Source organism: Zonotrichia albicollis, chromosome Z (assembly GCF_047830755.1).
Source record: "Zonotrichia albicollis isolate bZonAlb1 chromosome Z, bZonAlb1.hap1, whole genome shotgun sequence".
Classification (NCBI taxonomy): Eukaryota; Metazoa; Chordata; class Aves; order Passeriformes; family Passerellidae; genus Zonotrichia; species Zonotrichia albicollis.
Window position 1 is genome coordinate 76,599,116 of NC_133860.1, and position 13,819 is coordinate 76,612,934.

At 46.4% G+C, this 13,819-nt stretch overlaps 1 protein-coding gene across 4 annotated transcripts in view; it reads left to right on the forward strand.

The window, feature by feature from the left end:
* Positions 1 to 6,276: 6,276 nt before the first annotated feature.
* PLPPR1 (phospholipid phosphatase related 1) overlaps positions 6,277 to 13,819 on the forward strand; it is a 119,946-nt gene continuing 112,403 nt past the window's right edge. The window contains exon 1 of one of the 4 annotated variants that reach the window (XM_074532261.1): positions 6,277 to 6,416. The gene's annotated coding sequence lies outside the window, so the exon portion shown is untranslated. Of the gene's footprint in view, positions 6,417 to 6,568; positions 6,588 to 6,795; positions 6,815 to 6,972; positions 6,994 to 13,819 lie in introns of those variants that run through there. The other 3 variants (XM_074532264.1, XM_074532263.1, XM_026798169.2) reach the window with 3 other exon arrangements.

Sequence of the window (13,819 nt, forward strand, 5' to 3'; positions counted from 1 at the left end):
ATACAATCAAGTAAAACACCATCAAAGTACAAACTTGCACAGGCCACAAGATTCATGCTCTTTGCTTTAAAATTTTACTAATACATCAAAATTAGTTGGCTACCTTTTGCCACAGGGCCTGCCCAGCCTCTGATCAACCTTCGAAAACTGAATATGCTTTTTAAAATAAGGTTCAAAAGCAAGAAAAGTGATGGAACAGGAATGAGTAGCTCTGAGTACTAAAACAGAATTCCACTGAGTATGAGCACTACCTGAAGAGGGAGTGCAGTTCGACATGTTTGTACAAGAATTAAGAAAATTAATATAAATTGAAAAAACATGAAAATTTACTGGGAAAAATCTTGCGTAGCTTGGTTAGAAGCTAAAATCTACTTCAGCCAAACAAGGGAGGCAAGCTAAACTCCTGTGAGTTGATATGAATATGAATATGAATAGGAGGGTTACAAATTTAGCTAAATTGGTACACCTTTGTGTAGGGCAGCCCTTCTTCCAAGATCTGCAATACAGCCAAATATGAAACTGTCTGTATGTTTTTTAATTTTATTTTTATTCTTTCAGACGCCATGTGGAAAAGCAGAGTTTGTTCTTAAGGAATCTAAGCACTAAAAAATTTGGGTTTAAATGATGTTCACACAGAGGATGTGTCCTGATTTGAGGCTTTAGGCCAAGAGAAAACTGGGCTGCAATGCACACCTTGCTCTCAGATATTGTGGACTCTCTATCTGGAGTGCTGGGTTTAGGCACATACTGGAAAAAATACAGGGCATCTCCATTTCGGTGCAAATTCTGGTTTGTTCATCTCTTCCTGTGCAGTAATTATGAATTTGCTGCTATCCACATGGAGATGGTATATTCTTTCTTGTTGGCAGGAAGACGCCAGAAATTTTTTTTAAAACTTCTAAAAAAATGCTAAAAAACGCCCCAAGATTTGATTTGAACTCCTCAAATGTGCTAGGGGAACAGCTTTCTATGTTACTGCTGAAGCGTACTACTACCTGCCTACACCCACTCAGCTCGAGCTTGCCTACCAGTACACTTCATTATGCAAATGTAATTTGCTATCAGAATGCTACAAGATTGTTTTCCCAAACTTAGGTGCATCATACGCTATCAGCAGCCTTGCTTGTGTGTGTCTATGTAAACATATAGAGGTAGTTTGGGGTTTGTTTTGCTGGAAAGCATCAGTCTGGTGTTGAAAAGCAGCAAGCTGGTTGCTCACTCCTTAAAGAGTGAATGATTTGGATTATTCCCTGCATTGCAAGGTGTGTTACTCACTGTATACACATCCCTCTTTGTTCCCATTCCCTGCTAACCTTCTCCGTGGTGAAGGCTTTTCTGCAGCTGTAGGATTTTCATACCTGGAGCAGCGGTGTGACATGTCAGAAATCAGTCTCTTCCCTCTCTGTGGGCTTTAACTTGTGTATTTAACTTGTGTGTTGAATCCTTTGATGTCCGATAAGAAACTGGTCTTTGCATTTAGCCTACTGAGTGTTTAATGAGAAACAGCAGCTCACATCACACATCCCCGTGGCCAGAGGAGTCCATTTGAGGGACGGTTTGGGTATGGAGTTGTTTATGAAGCTGGTGCTCCCTGTAGCTGAAGTGGAGCACTGTTATCTTGCACTGGCATAACAGATGGTGCATTTTCCTGTGACTAATTAGCTATGCAGCGCCTCATCTGCAGAGAGTGAGAGGAAATCCTTGATGCTTCTCTGCTACTATCTCCTCTCCCCAGGTCTGAGCGGCATTCCACCACAGACTGCAGTGGCTGGAAGACGGTCAGTCTGGCAGAAAGCCTTCCTGACCTATTTCAGGACTCTGGCAATTTTACAGGTCACTCACAGTCACTCATACAGGCTTGCCCGGGCTGCTGTTCAACCCAGGTGGGTTTGGCCTCTCAGCCTGGCTGGTGTGAAGAGAGGCCTACAGAATCTCAGAATGGTTTGGACCAGAATGGGCCTCTAAGGTCTATTCCTTTCTAACCCCCTTGCCTTGCACAGGGACACCCTCCACTTGATCACTTTACTCAGTGCTGTCCCAGCCTGACCTTGAATGTTTCCAAGGGTGGGATCTTCACCACTTCTCATGGCACCTCTGCAGCCTGGCCAAGTGCCTGATTTGGAGTTTCACATCCAGTCAGGAATACTGCTTCCTTCCTAGGCCCTTGGGAATTTTCCAGATGTGGTGGTGGCCCCCTCAGGTATTAGGGAAACTGATTTTTCTATCTGTGATATAAGGTAAACGTGTAAATCTGGATTTTAAGAGACTTTAGTACTACAGTTGAGGAACCCGGTCTAGTAAAAGGTGGACTTGCCCATGGTGGTGGGGTTGAAACAAGATGGGTTTTAAAGTCTCTTACAACCCAGGCCATTCTGCGATTCTACAACACAGCAATGTGCTCTGCTATTGAGATTACAATGACTTACACAACTAAGTGTACTGCATTTCCTTAACCAGGAACATCTGTCACCAAAACAGTGGTATGGTTAAATCTCTGGCTAGCAATTAGGGATGTGTGTGTAATGTCATTTCAAGACAGCAGGAGAAAATAAAGCATAGTGGAAACCAATCTGCCAAGCCTGAATTCACTGCCAGCTCTGTGGCAGTCAGCCCCTGCCCTCCAGAGTGACACCTGACCTGGCATCACTGACACACACTCAGCTTTAGGTTCTTTGCAGGCTTGTATTCTAATTCTGCTCAGACAGGGCTGGAATTGGTAACCTGTCATTGCTGCCTGACAAGCACATGGCAAAGATAATTTAGTAAGGGCAGTGTTCTTACACAGAATGTATTCAGCTAAAAAAAAAAAAAATCCCAAAGTTAGTCCTAAAACTATTTTTTGTTATATTGGTTGCAAACTTTTCACCTCCATGGCTTGTACACAAATCCTCCAGCTGCAGCCTGGTCTGTGTATATGTATGTTATCATTTTCTTGCTCTGTACATCAAGAAGCGTGGGCTTGAATCAGGTGTGGCTGTTCTGTGAAACAGTGAAACACTTAGAAGTTTATCTGGACTCAAAAAGCTATGTAAAAAAGTCAATACTTTTGCAACTGAAAAGAACATCAGGACAAATTTATGGACAGGTAGCAACAGTGAGGCCTTAGGTTGAATTCTTAAGCACTAAACTCTGATGTCACTTCATCTGAAAGTTTGTATGTAGTCACACTGCTGTGGAAAAAAGTCAGATGGGGACACAGAGACGGGCTTGTCAATTAGAGAGATAAAGAAAAAAGTGCTGATTCTTTCTGCTTTTTGAGGAAATTGTCTCACAAAATTAGCAGCAAGCAAATGCAGGCTATATATAGCAAACACTTATGTTGTCACTACGAGCATCCTACTACAATACTTGATGGAGTAATGAATGATTATGGTGACACAGACTGTCCTGGATTTCTGGATTGATCTACCCAAACACTCTGGAAAGCAAACAGCACTCAGCACTTTCTGCAACTGGCTTCAGTGGAATGACTCTAACGAGAGTCAGAATGTGAGATGTCTTTCTGGAGCTTTTAATGGAAAAAAGACACCCAACTACTACCAGAAGTTAAAAAAAAAAGCTAAAACCAGCCCTGTGAGTCTGTGTGGCAAGTACATGTCTGTGATGAATGTTGCTGCACTTATTCTTCCACGAAGATTTACAGAGTGCTGGATTGTTGCAATCCAGTCTTCAAATTCCAGCAAGGATAAAGGAGATGACAGATACCTATGCCTCCTACTGAATTATCATTGATCGAAAGTTAAGATTTGTTGCTTTTAGCAGCAAAATGTGAATCTTTCTCCTGCAGTACCCATCCTTGCCTCTTTTCTGCCTGCTGCAGAGAGCTGCACGTTGCCCACAGGATTTCACTACAAACGTGGGTGTGAATTCTCCCAGCAAGTTGGGCAACACACTTTGGGTACCAGCTACACTCTGATTCAAAACAGAAATGTGTAGTGATTTCTAAGAAGGAGAATAATATCTATTTAAACTTCCAGGCTAGGCATGCTTTTTCTGGGAAACAAACACATGCTGCAATCTGATAAACTGGGCATCTCTAAAAATCCCTCTCCAGGTGTGTGGTGCTAAAAGAAGATAGTTTGATTGTTCTGGAGGTAACACATATTGATGAGAGACTGCATCAGTTTGCTGTGGGGTGGGGTCATGTCCCCTGAGACAGAGGATGCAGTTCCTCATATTTACTATTTAGCAAGTGCTTCTGGTAAAAGATTATTTGTGTTTACACTTCTCAGTTTGTTTTCTCTTTTGTTTGCTTGTTTTGTTCTCAAATGTTTCTCCTATTAATACATCTTCTGGAACTGCCTGGCCTACTTTAGGCTAAAAATAGCCCTTGTTGCTACTGCTGTAGCTCCACAAAAGCCACACAACAGCCACACTAGGAATGAAAACCTCGTGCCCAGCTGAGCTTCCCTGAAATGACAAGTGGGTCTGAAATCCATATGATCAAAAAGCAGGAGGAAAACAAATAATGCCTTCCTGCTCTGCTTGTGCTAGGCTTGGTGATGGTGTAAAGAGGGGAAAGAGCAGAAAGGTGTGAGTGCTTTTCTTTCTCTCTGCCTCCTCTACATCCACCAAGGACAGTAGGTGCCTCTTTTGGAGAGAAACAATGAAAGAAACAATGAAACTGCAGGGATGGAAAGCTGCAAAAAAAGACATTCTCATGTTAAGTTTCCACGCAATCATTCCTGAAGTTAATACAATTTGATTTATCTCTTGGGTAAATATCAGTGTTTGGGTATGGCCAGACCAAAGCCACTGATGCTGTTGCACTGCTTAAATGAACAGACACCTCTCATCCTTCGGTGGGCTGTGCCTGTGCTCCTGGTGCCTTACAAAGGAAAAGGGCTTTGGATATGCAAACCTTTTCCTCTGCATTGCAGCAGACAAAACTTAACACTTCTCAAACCTTCAGTGAGTAACTCTGCACTGCTCCTCTGGCTGCACTCCATGTGGCCCATGGTCCTCACTGGTCACACACAGTCTGGACTTAGTGGTGGCCTCTGGCAACCTCACAGGGTAAACGTGGCACAGGGCACCCTGTCCATGAAATGGTGGTGTAATAAACACCCAAAAATGCTTCTGCAAGGTATCTTGGCAACTGAGGAATTAAATTCCATTGATCCACAGATAGAAATTATGTTGGCATGATTTACTCTAGCTTGTGGGTGCTATTTTTTTTTTTCAATTTTACACTTAAGGCGTATTGACAAGAACATGCCACACACTTGTGGGAAGCCAGGACTCTGTGCTCATTTGCAGGAGAGTAACTCCTGGGTCACTTTTTTCTTTGCCTTGCCAACTAGGAATTTAGCTGGAATGTAGTTGGGGTGGCACCATTCTCAGTTATAGAAACACATCTGTGAGCTGGAGGCAAATCTGAGCCTAAGTCAGAGAAAGCACAAGCTCCTCTCGTGTTCTGAGTGCCTAAGGCAGTTTGCTGAGGACAAGATCCTGCTGGATACCACAAGTTCAGTACCCTGGTGGCTCCCAGATGGACAGGGCCATGGATGGCTTTAGAGTTCAGGACATCACCAGCTTGCAGCAACCTTGCACTCCTGCCTGGTGCCCTGTGTGGGGCATGGGGAAGGTGACACACCAGCACTGCCAGCACCTGGACCAGGACCTGCATCCCACTCCAGTGTCACCCCTCTGTTCCAGGCTGCAGGGCTCCCCTAACCCAGGGTATCCCGGGACTCTGGAGCACCAACAGCATGGGAAGGTGGCACGCCAGCACTGTCAACACCCGGACTAGGACCTGCATCCCACTCTACTGTCACCAGGCAGCAGGGCTCCTCCAGCCCAGGGTATCCCGGGATTCTGGAGCACCAACACGGCTGCGGGTCACGCAGACAGCATCCCTCTGCCCCCGATGCGGTCCCGCTGCCGTGACGCCAGCGAAGCCCCTGGGGCATCGTTCTCCCCGCGGCGGGAGCAAAAGGGACAGAGAGATGCCCGGCTGTCCCCGGGGCCGAGGGCACGGAGCGATGTTCCCGCACGCCGGACCCCGCTCCGGCCCACAGGGAGGGCACAGCCCCGGGGAAGGGCCCGAGCCGGGAAATTGCGGCGGCTCCGGGGGTCCCGCTCCCCCTCTCTCCCTTCCGCCCGCCCCTCCCGGCCGGCCCCTGTCCCCTCCCTCCGCCCCGCCGCCGGGCGGGGGCTGGAGCGGGTCCGGTGCCCGGGAAAGCAGAGGAGGAGCGGCACACGGAGGGAGCGGAGCGTGTTCTCTGCGGGCAGCACTGCGGGCGAGCCGGGCGGCAAGGGACGAGCAGGACGAGGGAGCCGGCGGCGCAGGGAGGGAGTCCCGGAGCCGGCCCTGCCCGCCGCGGCGGAGGGCGGCCCACGATGCCCGCCCGGCGAGCGCTGCCCGCCCGCCCTCCCGGACACCGCCGTCCGTAGCGGGGCCGCCGCGCCGCGGGGTGAGCGGGGATGCCCCTGATGGAACCGGCACCGGCGGGGGCTGCGCGGGGCGAGGCGGGGCGGCTTCCCCGCGCCGTGCTGCAGAGCGGGCCGGGATGCGGGATGCGGGATGCGGTGGGTCGGTGGCTGGCGGGAGCGGCGCGGCGGCATCGCCGCTTCTCCCGTGGCAGGCAGGTGCTGCGTGGCTCCTCTCCTGCCCTTTCCCTCGGGATTCCTCCCGGGAACACCCCCAGAAGCCCTCCCGGGAAGGGGCTCCGCTGCCAGGGCCGTGCGGGTGGGCTGCGGTTCGGGAGAGGCTGCGGCGGCGGCAGCAGGGCGTGATGGACGCGCCGCATGCGGGGAGAGATGCTGTGGAGCAAAGATGCTAAAATGTCACCGTGTGCGGTGTCCCTGCAAGGTCTGGATGCTTTGAGAGACCCCTGACACTCGGTGTTTTTGCATCTCAGCAAAACCTCCGTGGTAGGGAGAGGAGGGAAATGCAGGCGGTTTTTGATCAGCTGTCAATGACAGCTTGCAGGTAGAGAGATGAGATTTGCAAGCTCTGAGGTTGTGCGGTAGTTCTCTGGCTCCTTGTGGGTGAGTACTTGGGGAATGAACGTGTCGGAGTAACAGCGCTCGTCCTGCATGCGGTGTGGGCTTTTGTGGGGCGTGGAGGCGCCGGGGCAGAGCAGGGACCGCAGCAGACATCCCCCGCTGAAAGCGAGGTGGGTTTGGTGAGAAAAAACAGAGATCACGGCTCTGAGTGCAGATTTCTGCCCGCTCCTACTCGGGCACAAGACGGAGTGTTTTTTACAACCTCTCCTTCTTGTACAATGGGGGTTTTGTGCTTGCTTTGGGAAGGAGGGTTTCCATAGGAGTTACTGCAGAAGGGGTTACCTCTGGGGCTGGGGCTGCTGGGTGTGATCCCCTCAGCCTTTAAATATCAGCATCCTGTTTAATCTGAGGACATTGCTGTGGACTCCCTCTCTTTTAAACCATCTCTGCCTCTCTCAGGTCAGATTTTTAGGTTGGCTGTTTCTAAAAATAAAGACTGGTAAGACCTTAGGGGAAGTTCTTTATGCATTTGTGTACAGGTAACTGAATATACTGTACAGGATGAGAATCTGCTTCCAAGGCTTGACACAGGGGAGGAAAAAGGACAAAATTTACATCAACTGAGGAACTGTCAAGCACTGGCAGCTATGACAACAGCTCCTTACTACCTTCCCATATTTATTTGTATTCCTTCCTTTCATTGTTGGCTCTCACGTGGCATATTTCAACGTTGGTTTTGCCCACTCTGGGTGGAAAACCAGTGATGCTGAAAAAGATAACTGAACCAACATGTATGAGCAAGGATGATATCAAGTGGCATTTTTCCTTTGATACATTGGATGTGAACTTGTTTCATATATATATATGATGCATATGTAGAATTACTACAAAAATCTGATGAGAACCATGCTGGCTATTAGTGCTTATTAGGCTATTTCAACACACAATAAAGATAATAATTTTTTTTTTCTGATTAATGAAACATCAGAGGAGAGAAGGAACTTGTGGAGAGCCAAATCCTTAATTTCACAGTCATGTAGTCATATCTGCTCAGTTACAGAACCTTTTCCTTGGTCTGCAATTGGAGACATTTTGTTTGGGTTGAGAGAGTTCAGTAGCTGAAGAAGACTTTCGAATTGCCAGTTTATTTTTTATCTAATACTCTGCCTCAATTTTCTTTCACATCTTTGGTTGTCTTTTTTTTTTATTTGCTCACTCTTCCCTGCGTCTTTGTTCAGTGGTAGGAGTTTACCTACCATTTTACTTAGTGGGCTTTTAAAATTGGCAATATATCTATAATAATTACTTCCATCAGATAGCGTGTTGAACTGATTAGCCTACTTTCTTGCGCTCTAGTTTTTCTTCTTAATACTTTCTGCAGCCACAAAAATATTGCAGTTGCGTGGATAATACAGCAGCATGGAGGACATGTGTTTTTCTAATTGTGTTCACAAGGAGCTAATGTATCACTTTGGGATTTTATTATGGAATTGTCACTTATTGTGGTACTAGACCCTCAAGATATGCAAACTTCTCTAATGGAAAATGGCTACATATCATCAGTGATTAATAGAAACATTTATTTTATCCACTAATGCTATCCTATGTGTACTGGCTGAAGTTATGGTGAAAGAAACTTTTTCAGTTTCAGGTGACTCTTCAAGAGTAAGATCTGCTTTCAAGATTATTTTCCCCCACCTTTGTTTCCTCAAAAGAAAGGTATAACAAAGATAAATTCTGCAGTGCTGATGCTTCTGTGCTTGTCTTTTCACTCCATCCTGGTTTGTGCCCAGCCAGCCTGTGAGCCATGGTCAGTTCTCCACTGGTTTTCACACAAGGGTCCTGAAATCAGCTGTGCCCCTTGTTCTGAGTGTCTGAAACCAGAATGCTCATTTCTTAGGAAGTGAGGACACCCCAGATTATGCCTTCTTTTGAAATCTTTGCTGTGTTTTAGACCTCTTTGCTTCCCAGGTGAGATTCTCATGTGGGTTAAACCAGTTCAGTTGTGTTCTGTGTTTGGCAACAGGGAGGTGAACTCTCCACAGCTGCTGCATGGTGTCTGCTGTGGCTCTGCCTGGGTGTAAGTGATGCTCTGTGCTTTGAGAGACCCTGCAGGAATTACAAACTCTTCAGATAGCCCAGCTTGGTGTTGCTTTGAATTCTTCAGACTTAGCCCTGTACCATCACAGGGCATTTTTTAAATGTTTTGGGGTTTTTTGTTTTGTTTTTAATCTTACCACTGAAAAGACTGGGTGCTAACATCAATTTGGAAACACAGTTGTTTTCTGAAGAACACCTAAAGCTCTTAGAGTTTTATAGATAGATGTCTGGATGGAGCATAAACACAGAAATAGTAACCAGCATCTTTATTGCCATTGGTGTGCAAAGTTGGTGCTGCAGCTCGCTCACATATTCTCGCTTCTCTATTAAGGTGTTGTTTGCTAGGTTTGCATATCCAGAGTGAAACTTGCTTGTCAGTGGTGCTTTTCAGAAATGCTTGCTTGGCAGCAGCTGAGAGACCCATTGTGAGGGGCATTGTTGTCCACAATGCATGTCCTGATTTTCAAAATCTCACGCTTTTGTAAAAATTGTGCTGCCATCAAGGTCTATTGGGTGGACATGGGGCTGAAAAGAAGAGGCCACAGAATCTGACTTCTACTATCTACTCTGTATAATTGTTATGTGGGTTGTTAGATATGGGGTCAGCATTCATCTGTTTTCTCCCATTTTGCAGAACTGCTTTATTGGTGGCCTGTACCTGTCAAAACAGAGCTGAATAGCTGGCCCATGTTGTAAACAATCAGATGTCTTTACAAAAGCATGTACTGACAGGATAGGGGAAAATGGCTTCACACTGAAAGAGGGTAGGTTTAATTAGATTTTAGAAGAAAAAAGCCTTTACTCTGAGGGTGGGGAGGCACTGGAATAGGTTGCCCAGTGTTGCGGATGCCTCATACCTGGAAGTGTTGAAGGCCACTGAGCAATCTGGTCTAGAGGAAGGTGTCCCTTCTCAGGGCAGAGGGGCTGCAAGTAGATGGTGTTTAAAGGTCTCTTTCTACCCTGTGATTCTGAGAATCACATGTAACAGTGATGGGGCAATTCCACACAGTCCTAGGGAGCAGAGGGTAGTAGCATAATTCCTGTAGTTGACTTGTTGCACTACTTTTTTCCCTAATAAGCAAGTGGACCAACATCCGTCCAACCTCTTGAAGTACAAGATAACTTTCCTTACCCAAGTGGGTTTTCTATATTTTATTTCAAAAGGGTGAAGCTTCATTAGTGGAGGGTACAGGACATACCACAAGAGCATGTGGAATGTGTTGTGGAGCTGCCGTGCTTTCTGGTTATAGTGAAAGTTGTACAGGATAGATCAAGGACATGATTAGTCAGAAGGGAGTGGCCACAGGTAGAGAAGTGGGGACAGAATGGGCTTATATGTATAAAACAGTGTTTTGATCCATTTTCTTGAAGGATTTGAGCTGTGTTATTCTTGTATCTCAACCAGAACGAGAATTAGCTTCAAGAGCCATGTGCAGAAACGTGCTGATCATTGATTTAACATCTCCTCTAGGGATCTGAGGACCAGCATAAACTATAAAGTCATGCCACTCATTGCCAAATAACAGAAGCGTGTCTGCTAGATAGAGATTTAAAGTTAGCTACAGGGCTTGGCTACCTTTGCTGTTGAATAGGGTTTCTGCTTTTCTTGGTTTGAGGGTGTCAGTGTTGTTCATGACCATACCTTGTGCCATAATGCCACAAATCCTCTACTCCTTTAAGCCATTTGTTTAAATAGCCTTGAAAATTCTTTGACTATTTTCTCTTTGCTGTGCTCTAGCAAGTGGAAGGCTGATCCTTTGCTCAGAAAAGTTATCCAATGGAGAAGCAACATTTATCATTAATGGCTAGGCTGTTGAAGACAAAGAGGTTTTACAGAAATCATGGCAAATGCCTGTGAGACACCAACTCTCTTAGTAGCTCTAAGTCCACTGTTAAAATCTCAGAAGGTGGAATTGATAGTGAAATTGATCTCTGTACAATTGCAGAATCAAGCTTCATTCCTGTCTGAAGAACAGATGATATGTAAGTCTCCACAAACTTGCCTGAATCTCATGCCTGATTGGCCCTGGCAGAGTCTCCTGGGAGAGGACCTGAATGTCTCTTGGAGGTTGTCAAAACTAACAGGTTTCTACAGAGGCTGAGGGCTGGGCCCTCTTAGAAGAGCTGCTCTGTTGAGTAACTCAAACAGGAGCATGAGATTGCAGTGTGAAATTTCCCCACATGCTTGTTCTGCTGCTTTTTGCTGCTTAACTGAGGCTCCAGTTAATTCAGAATCCTGCTTCACCATCCATCAGTCTATCAAAAGGAGAGCAGGAGAAAAAAAAATCCAACTTCAGTGGAAATACACACACTGCAAGAGGAGTTTTTACCACATTTCTATTCTGCTCTGTGCTTCTGTCACCCACGCTTGTAAAATACTCTGTGACAACAAAATGAAGTACATTTAATTTCCAGATATACAATAATTTATTGTATTTAGTGAGTAATTGCTGGTAGCTCTCCTATGGTAACTTGTTTTTCTGCTCGTTGCAGACTTTGCTACATTCCTTGTGCATGGAGGGGGACGTTTGGTAACACATGAACTGAAAAGAAACTAACCTATTTGTTCTTAATTACCTGAGATATTTTGCAAGAAAGTTGAAAAATATAACTTTGTATAATGCAGCTGGGATTTTTGGAGCATCCTATGAGAATAAGTTATGGGAGAAAGGCAAAGTATTGAAAAAATGAAGAGTAGCTGTAAAAGGATGCCTTTTCTTCTCTAGAACACCTAAATCACTCTCTTTTGTGCTCAAAGCTTGCTTGTAATACTGATGAAATACACTCATTAGCCTGTCAGAAGAACGCTGTTGTGATGGCAATGCTGTATTTGGATAAATGAAGCCAGAAGAGTGATTCAGAGTTCACTCAGTTGGCACAGCCTTGTGAAGGAGTCTCGCCTCTCACAGAGCAATCCTGCTCCACAGGCTCATGGTCTCCTGTGCTGGGAGCTCTCCTACCCCATGATGTGCCATCATCAGCAGGCTGACCTGAGGACAAGCAGGGCAAGAGCAGGACAGCCTACAAAATACAGAGCTGTGGGGTAGCAGCCCTGCAAACCGCCCCCAAATGCCATTTGTGGCAAAATGTCCCCAAATGTCTTTTGTTTCCTCATAAGGACCATGCCCACAGATTGCTCTGAGCACAACAGTGCTGCTGAAGGAGACACCTGAGGATGTGTCTTGCTGTTCCCTGTGCTGTGAATGCTGTTGATCAGCAGGGAAAACATATGTGTGTTGGACAGGAGATTGTGCACATCTCTTTGGGGAGATGTCAACTGGCACAAACCTTTGCAATCTGTGGTTGTAATCCATCTTGGTGAAAAATGGAACAGATTTTAAAGAACTGGGTGCGAAAAATTATTTGTCACTGGATCATTGTAGCAATTGGAGTATTCAGGGATTTGAATTGCTGGTAGAATGGGCTCCACCTTAAAAAATACATGGTGATAGTGGGTATGTTTCTCAAAAGCAGAACCAGGTCAGGCAGAAGAAACCAGACTCCAGCGTTATACTTGGAAGACTGGCCTGAGTCAAGGGAATTTCATTTCTCCACAGTGCAAATGTAAGCCACAAACTGATGAAGGTTTCACATCCTTGCATCACTCACGCAAATTGTTCTCAGTTATCCTGAGAATACAGTGAGTGCTATTTCAAAAGACATGAGAAGATATAATACAATTTTCCAGTCATGAAAGCCATCACAAGCAGGTAGTGTCTTTCAGCAGATCAAATACCAGAAAAATAAAGTGCCATTGAAGAAACACCCAGCTTCCTGAGGCTTTCACTGAGGCCCTACAATTTGCTGGCTGCACAGGCTAATGTACTCTGTATGCAGAGATAGAATCATGAAGCCACTGAGGCCGGGAAAGGCCTGTAAGATCATCCTTTCCAGCCATTAAGGGATGTCCTGGCTTCATGGCTGCAGGTTGGCTTTCTGTGCTGATGAGCATCAGACAGAGGGCAGCCCTTTGGCACAGCCTGTGGTTTTGGGAAAACTAGAGGTGGGTCACGGGTTGTGGCCACCACGTTACTCCTGTAAGGCTGCCAAAAGCACACGAGACAAATCATTTGTACATAATCCCTTCAGGCACCGCTGCAGCAGCGAGGGGAGAGAGGCCATGGCTTGTGTGGGGCTGTCACACACGGTACGTCTGCTGCTGCCCTGGTGCACACCCCACTGCGTGCAGCCAGTGGCCCAAACAGCTCAGAAACAGCTCAGAAACACGCAGGTACCCAAGGTTACATAAGGACAGCAGCAGCTGTGAAAGGAAAACAAGTGAGGGGTTCCGTGATACTCAGCTTGAGCTCTGTAGAGGAGCTGTGACAACATTGCTGTGGTGGCTGAAGGCCATGTTAATCTGCCCTGCTGCCCGTCCCAGGGGAGCTGTAATCCTCATCCACATCCACATTCTCATCCTCGTCCTCATCTTCATCCTCATCCACCTGGACAGCCAGGGGCTCGGCTCTCGGGGCTGGGGTATTGGAATTAATTGCCAATATAGCCAGAAGAGACCTGCCTGGGCTTGTCTGGCCCCTTCTGCATGACTAAAGGGCGGCAGCTGTGGTCGTTTCACCTCAGAGACACCTTTGGCTAAGCTGGATGCTGCATCTGGGCACTAGAGACAAGTCCAGACATGCAGGAGCTCAGGTTTACCTTGGTGGAGAAGCTTTAGGGCGAGGATGAAGGAAAGGAGTCGGGTTCTGCTAGAGGGTTTCAATCTAGAGCTTTATTCCTGGCCCACAGGCCTCTGAATCCAGCAACAGCT